At 41.5% G+C, this 14436-nt stretch overlaps 1 protein-coding gene across 2 annotated transcripts in view; it reads right to left on the bottom strand.

The window, feature by feature from the left end:
• PCED1B (PC-esterase domain containing 1B) overlaps positions 1–14436 on the bottom strand; it is a 134578-nt gene that overhangs the window by 100748 nt on the left and 19394 nt on the right. Inside the window, exons 2-3 of one of the 2 annotated variants that reach the window (XR_014024014.1) lie at positions 9977–10045; positions 1529–2224 (exon numbers count right to left, since the gene is read on the bottom strand). The gene's annotated coding sequence lies outside the window, so the exon portion shown is untranslated. Of the gene's footprint in view, positions 1–1528; positions 2225–9976; positions 10046–14436 lie in introns of those variants that run through there. The other variant, XM_081309435.1, reaches the window with a different exon arrangement.

The following is a 14436-nucleotide window of genomic DNA, read 5'->3' as shown; positions in this document are numbered from 1 at the left end:
ATATTAAATATAGGCTAATCTATTTTTATTATACAGATTAAAATCAAACCTTCACTCTTTTCATGATAAAGATGTCACCTTTTGCCAAACTGTGACCTAAAAACCATTTGTTCCATTAGACTTATTTGCAGAGCAGAAACAATTCAAGTGTTTTGACAGCCTGCATGGCTCTCTAAAGGAAACTGGTAATTATCAGTGTGGATAGAGCTTATCAACCTCTCTTTTGTAATAAAGACTCATCATACTGTGGGTGTGTCTGCAACTATTCAGATTATAAAATTTTGTATTTGTTTTCTGGAAACGTGGCTTCATGTAGACCCAACAGAATATCTTAATAGTGAAGGTCATTTTAAAGTAGAAACATTTATGACAATACTATCTTATTTTGAGACAAAACATTAATATATATATATATATATATATATATATACTAATAGGAATCATGGTGCAAGCCAGGCACAGTGGAACACGCCTGTAGTCCCAGCAGCTCAGGAGACGGAGGCAAGGAGAATCACAAGTTCAAGGCCAACCTCAGCAAAAGTGAGGCACTAAGCAACTCAGTGAGACCCTGCCTCTAAATAAATACAAAATAGGTATTTTGGGGCTCAGTGGTCAAGTGCCCCTGAGTTCAAGTCCTGGTACCCCAAAAAGAAGAAAAAAAAAGAAAGAAAAAGAAAAGAAATCATGGAAAATCTATTTGGAAATATTTTCTGGTTCTGTATTCCTTGTATATCTAAAGTTTTCATCATTCTTATTAAATGGGTTTGTGTTCTGTGTTGCAGTAAGATGATCATGGTGGAAAGCTGGGTGCAGGCATCAGCTAACTCTTCAAGGCTCACTTGAGGCCTGTACCTTGGTGGTAGTCTCCATATGGAGGCCTCCATCCCTGTTCCAGCTGGAGGGCTTGGTGCCAGCAACCTTAAGCCTTCTGAGATGGGAACATGTGCTTTCTAAAGAAGGCTCTGTAGGTCCAGTGATAGCAGGAGAAAATCTCAAACTTAGATTTTTTGTTTTTCCTTTCCCAATGGGAACAACAGGAGGGAGAAAGACTTAAGCAATAATACAAAGGGCTTCACTAGTGATTCTCAAAACCATATTCTTTTAAAAGAATCACATTTTGGGCTACCCTTTGGGCATATCTATCTTTCTATCTATCTATATCTAAATCTATATCTATACACATGTCCTTCAAATTTTTAGTACAAATTTCTAGGCAATTCAAATCTGGTAAAAACTGGTTGTCAGAAGCATTTTTGGGGTGGTGGGGTCAGGGTAGAACATGGGAATGGAATATGAAGTTGAAAGTGTCATCAGTATAGAATAGTGCAGTGTAAGCACAAAGCCGTGCAGTCAGAGCTATCCAACATGTGTTCAAGAAAGGTAGGGGAGGCAACCAGCACCTTGTTAGGAGTTCTTCTTCCTGCTCAGGAGGGTGTAAGCCACCTAAGAAATTAAAGTCTAGAATAATTAGTAAAGAACAAAAGCCAAAGTCAGAAAGATAGTTTCAAAAAGATGGAGCCCTGCTAGGTCTAGTTCACACAGGAGCTGGAGTTAGACAATGGCTCCTGTGGTTTATTTAAGGGGGTACATCAAAGGCAGGGATAAGGTGTCAGGGGTGGAGTCTGGCTTCATGATGTCTTGCAGTCAGCAGGTCGATTGGCATCTTGGCAGGTCACACCCATCTCAGAGGTCCTGTGTGGCTCCATCAGGTCACCCCATCTCCAGTGCTGTGTGAGACCTTTGGCAGAGCTGAGGGGGAAGTTCACCTGCATCAGGTAGTCTATCCCTGTGGGGGTGCCACGGAAAGTTCCCAGTGCCAGACCTATCCCCTCACTGGCTGCGATGCCAATATAGTAGTCCACATATAGCCCATAGAGGGCTCTGGACATTTTCATTCCTTCTCTGTGGTTTCTAAATCCAGAGATTTACCCATCTTCTGAATTCCCACTGGCTTCTATTTTGTATTCTGTCTTGACTTGTACTATAGTAATTGAATGATTCCTCTCCCCTACTCCTTCAGGACAAGGATCCTCTCTGGTGACTCTGGGCACCAGAATGAATGAAGAAGATATCTCCAAATAATTGGGAGGGGGTTGTGTACACTTTTAAAGACATCTATGTCTTGCAGTCAGCAGGTCAATTGGCATCTTGGTAGGTCACACCCATCTCAGAGGTCCTGTGTGGCTACAGCAGGTCACCCCATCTTGTTAGGGGGTTCTTCTTCCTGCTCAGGAGGGTGTAAGCCACCTAAGAAATTAAAGTCTAGAATAATTAGTCAAGAACAAAAGCCAAAGTCAGGTCTATTGGCCCATTTTATATAACAGACTACCTCCCAAGAGTGGAGGATATCAGCTAATGGAATTGCATGTGCTTTTGCACCCAGCAGGGTGGCAGTACATAAAAGGGGGCAGGTCAATGACTGTCACTTCCATGACCAGGATGCTGTTACTGCTCCCTGCAGCTTGACGCTCTTTTCCAGAGAAATAAACTTTAGTCTACTTGCTAAAGGGAGGAGGGGCTTGAATTATGCCAGTGCACCCTAGAGCCCAAAGGAGAAATGGGAAGTCTTTTAAAGTGATAAGAAGAAGGCAGGTATTATGGGTATGACAAACATTTGCAAGTGATGTGACTTTGTTAAAAGATTACAACATCGGAAATCATAAAGGTAAAATAATGCACCTTGGAAGTTGTGTCCTTATGAAAAACAAACTCTCAAATTTCTCTTTATTAAGGTCCAACACATCAACCGTGATCCAAATCACAAGCAAACTTCCAGCTAAAATCACTGTTTTGTGAAATAAAAACAATCAGGGAAAATCAGTGGAAATGGTTGCTTCATTTCCCACACTAACACCATAGGATATGGAGATATATATTTTCCTCCAAAATAAAAATGTAATGAAGCATGGAGAAATTTGCCTTAAGGCTCTTATTGAAATGGCACTTAGTTAAAATAAAAATTTCTCTAGTACAGATTTTAGACTTTAAACAATTGAGACTCTGGATTTGAAAGGCATTAGGAAATAAAGCTACTTTTCAGTGGACTGGGAGGCATCCCCTGAAGCAAGCTTGGCAGATGCATCCCTTGAATAATAGAGAGTGTGTATCAAATAATTCCAGGTTTTATGCTGTGCTTGGTGCCGCATTGGCCATAAACAAGTGTTTAATAAAATAAGAGCAACATGTAACACGTAGAGCCTGATTCTTGCATTCTGACTGCTAAACCCACCTACCAGATGGAAATGCACGCTAATCTAATGCAGAGGGTGTGTGAACCAGGCTGGAGGCAGCTCCAAGTCAGGCCGGTTGCCCCCCCCCCCCCCCCCCCCCCCCCCCCCCGGCCCCTTGGTGGGAGAGCTGCAGGACTTCCATGAACAGTTCTAAGAGCAGGTCTGGAGCTTTTTGAGAGCTCACAGTGCTCATAGAAGGGTCCAGACAATCCACGAATGATGCTCATTTCCTACAACTCTGAGTGCAAAGTGACATCTAATCAGTTCCCTTTACCACCAGAAACCACTTTCTAATAAGCTTTATAACAAACAGGGATACCTCAGCTAGAACAAGTACAACTGGTTGCTTATGAAACACTTCAAAGTACTAGTTCTTAAAAAAAACCATCTACCTTGAAGACTGAAGTAAGCCAATCACAAAAGGACAAGTATTGGATGATCCCACTATATGAGGTAGCCAGAGGAGTCAACAGAGACAGAGTGGAATGGTAGTTGCCAGGTCCTAAAGAGAAGGGGAATGGGGAGTTATTGTTTAGTGTGTGTGTGGCGTTACAGTTGTGCAAGATGGAAAGAGTTCTGTGGATGGTTGGTGATGACGGTAGCACAACAGCGTGAGTGGATTTAAGGTCCCCGTGTTAAACACTTAAAAATGGTTCATATGGTAAATTCTGTGTTATTTGTATTGGGTCACAATCTTAAAGTATAGAAATAAATAATGTAAAAATCTGACAAGCATTTACTTCTTCTGAGGGTCAGTGAAAATCATGGAGATGTTCCTCCTGTCACGAAGCCTTTTGAAGGCTGTCTTCCATAACCCTCTTGCCTGGTGGTTTGGGTTCCCCTGGAAAGCAAGTGAACTACTCAGCAGAGTGAGGTCGGCCTCATCTTTGTGTCCTTGTAGCTTTGCACAGGCCCTTGAAATATGAGGTTCACAGCATCCCTGGGTTCCTTTTATCAAGACAACTCAAATGTTAAATGGACTCTTCACTTTACCAAAAATCAATTAAAAAAACACACACACACAGTTTAAAAACCACACTTCTAAAGCAGTTGAATTCTGTGGGAGGGGAAACGTATTTCTTTTTGAAATCTGAAGTTACATAAATCAAACTTCAAAGAACACCAGTACCTTCTTTAATGCCACCTATGGTTTTTGAACCGAAAAGCTCAAACGTTTGGTGCTGTGACCTCGTGGCTCTCTGCATTTGTGGCCTGAGAAATCAAACTTCACGTTGGACCAACCTCTGTATGTGTCTGTTATTGACTCAGCAGAGAAGAGACTGATCAATAACCACCTAAAGGAAAATGCCAGTTTGATCCAAAAATGAAACTCATGTTTTCATGATCAAAGCAGATTTTTAGGGAGCCTCAGACCCTTTCAGTGATGATGTTGCTGAAGGGTGACAGACACTTATCATTTGAAGTTCAAGGTAAGGCTGCTTCTCTTGCACTTGAGGTCTTTATCATGTATTTAAGAACAATAACATTCAGTATCTTTGTGGGTTTTTGACTCTTCAATAATAGAAGTCCTATGTTAAGCAGAAGTATCATACTCTGTTAAACTTGAGCCAGGTCCTATGCTGGACCTGTTGTTCTTGTCAAGCACAAACTGCCATCAAACACTTCCTGGGTGAAATATGTTTACAGTTCATAACTAGTTGACTGCATAGCTACTGAGTAAAAAATTGTCCACTGAAGCGGGTTTTCCTGTAATTCCATTGTTCTTTCATCTTTATTGGCGATGTCTACAAAGCTCACTTGATATCTCTACACACAATGTTTTTTTATTTTTAACTTCAGAATGGTTGCTGGCTATCCTCTGGATTAGCATTTACATGTTTTATTGTCCATTCACTTACCTTTCTCTGCTCATCTACTTTTCAGCTTAAACAACAACAACAAAAAAGCCCATTATAATGTTTCATTTAGAGATATGAATATCAGAGGAGAAGAAGGAAAATTCTTGAATGATTTGGACTATCAGCAAGCATTTTCTTGGTCAACCTTTTAGGCCAGTTCTAAACTCCATTGCACTGTGTGGGAAAACGAAACTCCGTTTTAACAGGTTAAAAATTACTGAAGAGTATGATAAATTGTCCGAACTTAACATACTTTAGAATCTTAGAGATGTTCTTTAGAGAGAATATCAGAGATCATCATGTTCAGTGACACCCATTCTTGGCTGCACATGAAAACCAGCTGAGGCATTAAAAAAAAATACTGCAATCTGATTTAACTGGTCTACAGTGTCATCTTTAAAATTTTTTAAAGAAAAAAAATTAAAATGTTTTTTGTTTTTTTATCTATTATTTTTGTTTTTATTTTACTCTAATAAGAACATTTATCATAAAACCTATCTTTTATTTCAAGTTGATGGCAACATAGGTTCAATCACATTCAAAAGCTACATTATCTATTCCCCTAACATTTTATATTACAATTGTCACATATCTATTTATATTGTGTATACTGTAACAATATATGACATAAATTATAATTGGATAATATAAACTATAATTGTATGTTATAGTCTTAATTAAAAACTTCTTAGTTTAACTTTTATACTAGAATTAAAATAATTTTTCTACCACAATTACAATAATGTAGTATTTTGTACTTGTCTTTATATTTATTTTTATTTTTTTTCATTCATCTCTTTTTTTTATTGATTATTTAAAACATTACATAGCTCATGATATATCATCTTTCATACATTTGACTCAAATTGGGTTTTGAACTCCCATTTTCACCCCAAATACAGATTGCAGAATCACATCTGTTACATATTCACATTTTTACATAATGCCATATTAGTGACTGTTGTATTCTGCTACCTTTCCTATCCCCTACTATCCCCCCTCCCCTCTCCTCCCCTCCCAATCTTCCCTCTCTACCTCCTCTGCTGTTGTTCAATTCTCTCCCTTTTTTTTCCCTTCCCCTTGCCCCTCATAACCTCTTATAATTTTATGTATCATTGAAGGTCTCCTACCATTTCCATATGCTTTCCCTTCTCTCTCCCTTTCTCTCCCCCCATTCGCCTTTGTTTACTGTAGTCTTTTTAAAAAATGTTTTTTCAACTAATTCTAATGTGTAGCCAGGGTCAAGAAACTCTGACATGGATCAACGCCTTCTCCCCACTTACGGAGAAAGAAAAGCTAAATGATTTGCTACAAGAGGCATGAAGATTGCTAGGAGAGAAGTAGGGATTTTAAACCTTTAAATCCAGTTTGCGAAACATCTTGAAACTTCCTTCTTTTGTACTCAGTCTCCAAAGCATTCCTTAGACAGTGCAAAAACAGAAGTAAACTATCAACTGGGTGATTTTCACTGGACCTAGAATGATTTTGAGTTGAGTTGGAAGACAAAGTGAAAAGTTTATTTTAGTTTTCATTTCCAGATCTGAACATGATGAATCCGCAAGATAAAAGAGTTTTCTACCTCTTGTCAGGAATCTGCCAAAGGAAGATTAACAAGGTCTGTGTGTGCATGGACGTGTTATACACTTCTAAAATTAAATGGACTAATCAGAGGCATGAAGTACAGAAGTAAACAAAATAAAGCAATTGGAGTGGCCACAGTGAACCCTGGGCTTGGACTGATCCCAAAGATGATTCCACTCTGTTTAAGTGTCAAGTAATGGAGATGTAAGAGAAGATGCCACTGGCCAATAAATATGCAAAAAGACACTCAGTCTCACCAGGGGTCGGGAAAATGGGAATGAATCTATGACAATTTGATTTATCTGAGCAGCAAGAAGTAAAAAGTTGATTATCCAGGTTGGACAAAGATGTGAGGAATGTTCAGTGGGAATGTGTCAGCTTCCAGACAGAATCTGGACACATCAGGAATGTGCAGGGTACAAAAGATTGCAGGAGAGGAAGTCACAGGAAAGACCTGCTCTTCTTCACCATCCCTGTTACTTTCCTTTGAGGTTGTTGAATCTGCATGTTTAGGTCTGTACATGGGCAGTTTGGGAACTGGCCCCTGAGAAGCTCAGCAGCATTGGGCTGCTCTTGCTGCCTTTTGTCCCCTGTCCTATCCTCAGTCCCCACCTCAGCAGCAGTGTTCTCGAACTAAGAAAAGCCAGGCTCATCCATCCATCCACTCCATCTTGAATTCCTCATGGCCAGCGCGGTCAGTGAGTCCTTTACTCCATCACAACCTTCCACCGCTGGGCTGCCGGACGTGTCTCTCTACCATTTACTGGGTGCTTGCTGGGGTCGGAATAGCTTTTCATTTTCTCAAATAGTCATTTTGCCCTCAATCGACCCCAGAAAGTAATTATTGTCTCTAACTCTATTTTACAGATGAGGAAACGGAGATTCAGAAAGATTAAGTGGTTTTCCTGAAGACACTCAGCTGGTAATTGGCAGTAACCATCCTGATTTTTCTGCATTGGGAGTCTCATCTCTGTGAGAGAAGTTTTGGGAGTGAGACACTTTCCCACCAATTTTCTCTTCCGGGGCACATTGGATCTGAACAGATCCTGCAGAACAGGCTCCCGTGTGAGAGGCGAACCCATGACTCCAGAGGCTGAGCCTGAATCCTGAGGCTCCTTTCATTCCTGAGGTATCGCGGCCTTCCCTGCCAGGCTCACTGCCAGCAGTCTGCACGCTGGTCCTTGTGCCACTTCAGCTGCAGATTCAGTTGAGGAAGGGGTTTCTGCTGCTAGTTCCACTACCTTCTGTGATCTGGTCTCTCTGCCCAGGCTGGTGTCAAACACTCTGCCCTGGCCCTCCCTAGTGCTCTAACTTTAACCCAGGGTACCTTTTGCTTCTTCTGGGAAGATAGGCAAAACATGAACAGTTCACCTTAATTTACCTTCTTGTATTCAAGACCATTTTCTTGGCTTCCCAAGCGGGTCTAATGGATAGAAGCAGCACATACTCTGCCTTGAGAGGAAGAAACTCTATTCTTCCCTTCTCCATGGCCCAGGGAGGGAACTAACAGAGAGCAGCCCTAAGGTCAGTCCCAGGAATTGCCCCTCCCTACAGGGAGCTATAAGGTTGTTAATTAATGTGTCCTGAGCTGCTCCATCCTGCCCTTCCCCCTTCAGCCCACCTGTTTCCCACCTTTTTGGCCATCCCATCTAGCATTCCTGGGCCTAGTCACATACACAGGAAGGAGAAAGATAGAGGAAGAGGGCAGGAGAACAAAGGAAGCCTAGGACACATAAACAGGGCAGAACACCTCACTTCTTGGGATACCAGGATACCAGCTATGGGCCCCTTCTCCCTCCTGGGAGAAGTCTGTGTTACCCCTGCTTTATATGCTTGCCTTGGTGTGTTTCTCTAATGTTCAAACTTCAACATTGAGTCTAAGACACTTACCACCTATTACTGTATTTCTATTTGACCCAATTTCAAAATGAAATGTCATCAAGCCAGAGATATCCAGATAGGTCTCTTAAATGCCCTGTTAATGGAACAACATCCTAATGACAATCCCCCTGCTTCAGTATGTTATGGGTTATGTTAAAAATCACAGACTTTCAGATGCACATGCTCTTGCTTTATGAACACTTTGTCTGAGCCTCTGTCAAATGAGTTCTGTAGCTTTCCTGATCAAGGTTTCCTGTGCCGGAGTTTGGGCACATCACTAACATGGTGGAAAAACAGTCTACAGTGACCTAGGGTGGGTGTTTGGTGTACTTCTCCAGCGAAAGTTCTTAGCATACAGGTCTGGGGGTGGGGGGGGAAGGTGCCTTAGAGAGAAGGCTACAGCCTGGAGACGAGGGAGCAGGCCCCTAAGAATGTTTGGGTCCTCTTCCTACTCCTCCCCCTAACCTGCCCTCCATTTTTTGTATGAAAGGCAGAGGCAGAAAAAAGGTTTGGAGGAAAAAGAAACCTGCTCTGATTGGATAGGCTTTTTTGTTTGTTTTAAACTTTTGCTCGGATAGGTGAGGAACTAAAGCAGAGAAACAGGAATTGAGGTCAATGTGTGCCCTGTTGGGGAGAGGCCCCCTCCGAGATGGAGGAGGGGTTCTGACCTAGGGGAGGGGTACCCAGAGACCCTGTGGACTCTAGCAGGTGGCTCTACATCTATCCATGCGGGATCAGAGATGGTGTTTGCTGATGCTTCTCAGGAATTCACCTTAACCTGAACACCTAAGAGGTAAGAGGATGGATCCGAAGCCAAAGGCTGCCTAGAGGTGTGTACTTTCCTTCCCACTATGCAACTCACACCCTGGATAGAGTTATCTTCATCACAAGGATTACCTCACACTTAATGATTTAATGCTACAAACAAGAAAAAATAATGCAGTAAGGAGCAATGACATAAATGCGTCTAACAAAACATTTTTGACTTTGAAAGGAGAAAATGCAAACCACTGCTAAGAGCCATAGCCAAGTAAAAATGATGCATGGCATTTTTGGTTGAAAATGCTTATGTTAAGATCTGCATTCAAATGGATATTAGACCCCTGCTGTCCACCTCGGCCTGCTATGGGACTCCTGGAGAGTTCCCATTGGTTGGGGAAGTGCCGTAGGAGGGAATTCCGGAGGAGGGATTTCCTGTTGGTGTGTGTGTCCTGGAGAATGCCGCTTGTGTGGGTCGGCATATTTCCCGGGAGCATACAGGCATTGGCGGGAGTTTCAAAAATAAAGTTTGTTCCTGTTTGAGTGGTTTTGTGCCCAGCCAGACTGCGGCAAACCACCAAAGTCTTCTATTCAGCCATGAAATGATCTCTCTGGACTTTTGTGGCCAACCAGAAAGAGCACTAGATTGAGAATCCAAACACTTACCTTCTGGCAATAGATCCAATATTCATGGGACTCAGGGTGTTTCTTCACTGTTTTGTTTTGGTCATTCCTCTATAAAATGATAAAAGAATATTTAAGTTCTCCAGGTTTAATTTTCTGATATAATTTTTTTTCAATTACAAATTCATACAACTTGTTAACTACATCATTATAATATTTTTCTCCCCTTTGGGACAATCTAGAAAGGATTTCTCTGCACTGATGGGGACTGAAGTAGCTGTGAGACTGTGTTTGTCACATTGAGCATCAATTCCCGTGCATGTTCTTTTGAAAGGCTTCAGTGCTTTCAGTCACTCTTCAATCATTCACACTCTGTTCATTCTCCCCCAGTGACTTTTATTCTTCCATGAGCAGTTTCAAAGCTACTTCTTACTAGAACCTTTTTTAAAATGGCAAAATATTTCCCCACAAAAAAAAATCCAGCTAGGAATGACTATTTGGGGTAAAGCAATGACAGAATAAATTTTAAGACTCAGGAATGAGCAATAGTTTCCACCTCCTTTTCAATAATCATAGAGCTGCTCTAATTCATTTTATTTTCCTTCTCATTCTCAGCTTCCCTTTATCTCAGGCCCTTGACCCCGAACTAATCTTTCTCTCATTAAGCCTCTCCCTACCAATTCTGCCTGCACAGTACTACACTTTCCCTCTAGAATCCTTCGTCCATCCTCTATCATCTGTATTAATGGCAGGATAAAGTCCAAGAGCTTCATCCAACCTTCCCACCCTCATCAACAGCCTTGGCCAATGTCACTCCCATAGGCAGCCTGTTTCAGTCTCACAGGTTTCCTATTCTAAGAACACCCCAGACCCTTCCCATTCTGCTCTTGAACTTACTGACTTGAAATATCTCCTGTTTAACAGCCAACCAAGTCTTAGTCTTCCTTCCAAACTCAGCTAAGACCCACTTTCCTCTATAGAGCTTTCTCTGAACTCCATCTTGAAGGTAGGCATCCCTACTATGTGCAGTTCCCTGACTGACTTGGCAAAAGAAATGACCAAGGTAGACTCAGAGGCATTTCTTGATGGGGCCAGGACTTCCTCAATCTACTTTTGGCTGGCATGTGAGAGGTCCTGGGGGACCTCCTGAAATGGAGAAGCAGTGGGAGGGCTGAGGCAATGGGACCTGGCTTCTATGTCAGGAATTTGGATTGCACCAGTGGAAGCTGCTGTGGGTGGCTTCCCCTTCCTTCTGGATCCTATCTACTGTCTTTCGTCTGCCTATAGGCTTCCAACCTCAAAAATACAAAATACCCTGTTAGAGTAACTAGCAGAAGTTTGGTAGAAATTTTCCAGTGCTTTGATTGAAGTTAATAGTCATTGTTTTTTTTTTTTTTTTTTTTTTTTTTTTGTAGTGCTGGGGATTAGAACCCAGGGCCTTATACATGCAAGGCTAACACTCTACCAACTGAGCTATATCCCGAGCCCTAATCTGGTAGGAGTTAAATTCCTTATCACCCTAGAGACGTGGCTACCTCTGTTCTTTCTCCAGAAACTAACAAAATTTACCCTTGATCCTTGTCCCAGTGAACATCCAAACACTCTGCAAGTGGGTATTGGACTAAGGCCTAAAACCCTCAAGCACTCAGAAGATGATGTGCCCACGTGATGATGAGAACAGCACATGTAGCTAACATTCACTGATCTCCTACTATGTGGCAGCCACCATCGTAAGCATGTTCATTCACTCTTTTAATTCCCATTATCACTCCCATTATATAACGGAGAAAATCTGTAGTATCAAAGGTGAGCTTCTTCCCCTCAAGTCCCACAGCTAGCGAGGGTCACAGCCCTGCCCCATAACTGCTGTTTTCATTTTGCTTCAATTTAGGGGAAAAGCCTTAATGGAGGCAGATAGAAACTTGCATGTTTGGGGGAGATAGGGTCTTCAACACTTTCCTGACTTTTTCTCTGAGAGCATCCTCTGGGACCTGAGGGCCTCTCACTACCTGAACTATGAAAATGGCACATGTTTAATTATTCATTTCCCATCGCCCTTAATGAGGGGATTAACTGCTGAGTGAAACAAAGGGAAATAGTCTGACCTTCAGGCTGACAGGAAGTGATAATTAACTAAAACCTCAAGTCAGTTTAAATGGACAAATGAAAGGGTTTTACCGGTCTTGATGCAAATGAGTCATGGGGTCACTAATTGAAGTCACATAATGGAGCCATGACCAGGAGAAAATAAACATGGGCTAAAAATATGTTTTCTTAATGATGGGCACAGCACCCTGTGGGGGTGGGAGTCCATTTGATCTCAGATTCAGAAGAGCATCCTGAAGGTGGAGGCTACTATGAGGTGTGTTCATCACAGCTTCTAGACCAGCTGGTTGGTTTTTCATTACTCGGTTGATTGGTTTGACCAAAAGTTACTGTGGGATGATTCATGGAACCGTTTTGCTGCTTGGCATGTAAACACAGCCTTCTGATCTAGACCTTTCGCTATGAAAATGGTCATAAATAGCTGCGAATTACTACTGTTGTGCAACTCCTGAGTTCATCGCGCTTCTGGCAGAGCAGATGGGAGCCGTGTTCCAGGCTTTGCTGCAGCGCCCATCTTTCCCGTAGCATTTAACAAGCTAGGTGCTACCCAGATGACAAGACGGCACCCTGGTCCCACTCTCTCCCGGGACAACACACTTTTCAAGAAGGCCATCAAACCTTGCAAGTCTCTACACACAGATACTGTATAACCTATAAATATATATCTGCTCAAAATATGGCAAAATGAGTCACTATTAATAACTCAGAGAGTCATGGGGATTCGGGCAGCCCAATTCTGCTGCCAAAAGTTCAGAATGTTTGCTCAGGGCTTTGATTTTTTTTTTAAACTCTGTTCTTGGTTTGCTTCAGTACATTTCCTATTTAGATACTTCACCAAGTATGTCAGACTTTATCTGTGACCTTACTAGGACATACCAGAGCATACAGAAGGGGAAAGCCTGTAAAGCTATTGGGGTTTTAAAAATCATGCTTGCCCAACAAACATTTTCCATTTCTCTTTCCCATAGCAACCATCATCCAGGCCATATATGCAGAATTGCTGGAAGAGAAAGTGAGGAAATTCTCTAACTTATTTATATGGATAATAATATTCTATTATTAACTATTTCTAGAATATTGTGACTTCCAGACAGAATATTTCTACATGTCATAGCTAAGCCTTGTGGCAACCCTGCAAAGTACATGTTACGCTCCTGTCACAAACCAAGGCTCAGCAGTTAGTTAGGTAATGGGCTTGACGCACAAAAGACTTTCAGGACTGGAAAGCAAACCCAAAATTCTTTAGCTTGAGCCACATGAAACTGACAGTAATCCATTATTTCTGACCCCAAAATGGCATCATCCTGGTTCAGCCTAATGCTGTAAAGCACCAACCCTGCAAGGACACCCAGACTCTCCTCCTGATGTCATGAAGCCTCTTTACAAACTGGCAACACCTTGATTGGAAGATTGCGTGACATAATCTGGGGTGGGGGTGGTGAGGGAATGGCTGTGTAATCTATTATCCTTATACCCATTATTGTTATTATTATAGAAAAAGACATGATGTGAAACTGAACTAAAAAATGGCAAATCATGCCAGAAATCCTTTAGTATAGTATACATACATTTTTGATACATCCTATCAAATGCTCACATGTAAGCATGCTCACCAGATTTTCCCAAGCACTGAAATGATTTTGAGTACTGAAAAGCTAATGACGCTGAAATGTTATTTTGATGCACCATGTATTTTTTCTTTAATATTTTTAAAATTATAGATGGACATGATAGCTTTATTTTATTTTTATGTGGTGCTCCTCGACATCAAACCCAATGCCTCACAGGTGCTAGGCAAGTGCTCCAACACTGAGCCACAACCCCATCCCCACACCATGTGTTTTAACAAGCAGGTAGCCTATGAATCTGCAACCAGGGATGTATTCAAAGGATAACTTGAATTTACTTTCTTGATCACTGGGCTTTAGAGAGAAGCTACTATCTATGACAAATTATATCTCCAAGTTCTTCTCTCAGAAATAATACATAGTAAATTCAAATTTTGCCTTTAATTCATAGTTTTCTCCATCGATTTAGTTAAAATAGGAAAGATTCAAAGGGCTAATGATGATTATGCATTGAAAATATAATGGATCCTGAACAGTGGATTGTTAAATGCATAATACTTGGGAAGATTTTGTTAAAAGTTTTGAGTCTGATGATGAACAATGAGAAATGGGTCAGTAAATGAGTCTTAGAATGAGATATCAGGCACTCATTTTATTGAGGGGGATGATGGAGCACAAAAAAACCTAATGAGTGGCAGCCATTCACCTCATGGTGAGCCAAACACTGTCAGTGACCAGTGTTCAGCTCCTGTGACTTTTGGACAAGCGTTCCTTCCCATACTCTGACCCCCACCCAAAATCACAGTTTGGCTCCAAGTAATATTTTGT

The sequence above is a fragment of the Spermophilus citellus genome, assembly GCF_964194105.1.
Source record: "Spermophilus citellus genome assembly, chromosome: 10".
In the NCBI taxonomy this organism is placed as follows: domain Eukaryota; kingdom Metazoa; phylum Chordata; class Mammalia; order Rodentia; family Sciuridae; genus Spermophilus; species Spermophilus citellus.
This window is presented reverse-complemented; position numbering and strand designations above follow the sequence as displayed.